Below are 829 nucleotides of genomic sequence, written 5' to 3'. Positions count from 1 at the left end.
GCACCACAGAGAAGCTATGAATAAAAGATGGTGCTCTAAGGACAGCAGAATAGAAGAGGTTGTTTCGAGCCTTCTAATACCTGAAATTTGCTGTTATTTTGTTAAATGCAAAATAAAAAATCTCGGGAAAAGGCTCAGTTCACTAAAAAGATGAATTTCTAGATTGTACTTTAGATGTCATGGGGAGAAACAGCTTTTCAAAAAGACTCAGCCTATGGTAGCAAGGAAGGGCCAGATTCTTTGATTGATACATTTTTCTATTTAGTTTTTTTTCCCTCTTCAGATGAAAGACCTTAAAGAGAAAAATATTTTAATGTTATAAACAAAAGTGGGGCTATTTTAAATTCTGACCCAAAAGAATCTCCTGGTTCCATATTTAAATGTAAGTACACTTTACATAAAATGCAGAACAAAACAAAGTGCTCTAATTTCAGCTTGCATTGTCTATTCTAAATCCAGATATTTCATCCATATCCTCTTTGGCCACTGAGTTCGTATACTAGTGGCTTCTCCACAGTGACCTATCAACCTAACTGTGTATTATGGAATTGGGCATCTCAGGTTCCAAATCTTAAGGCAATTGCTGAAAGTTGCAGATGAAACGAACATGAATGAATTTTGAATGGATCTCTCTTGATATGTGTTTTTTCATATCCATATTTATAGCATGATCAATTTTTAAAAACCATTTTATTAGGGGCTCATACAACTCATTACAATCCATACACACATCAATTGTGTAAAGCTCATTTGTACATTCATTGCCCTCATCATTCTCAAAACATTTCCTCTCCACTTAAGCCCCCGGCATTAGGTCCTCATTTTCCCC

The sequence above is a fragment of the Echinops telfairi genome, unplaced genomic scaffold (genome assembly GCF_000313985.2).
Source record: "Echinops telfairi isolate 266 unplaced genomic scaffold, ASM31398v2 ScPeMD7_18;HRSCAF=68, whole genome shotgun sequence".
In the NCBI taxonomy this organism is placed as follows: domain Eukaryota; kingdom Metazoa; phylum Chordata; class Mammalia; order Afrosoricida; family Tenrecidae; genus Echinops; species Echinops telfairi.
The sequence above is the reverse complement of the archived record's forward strand: the minus strand, read 5'-3'. Positions refer to the sequence as shown.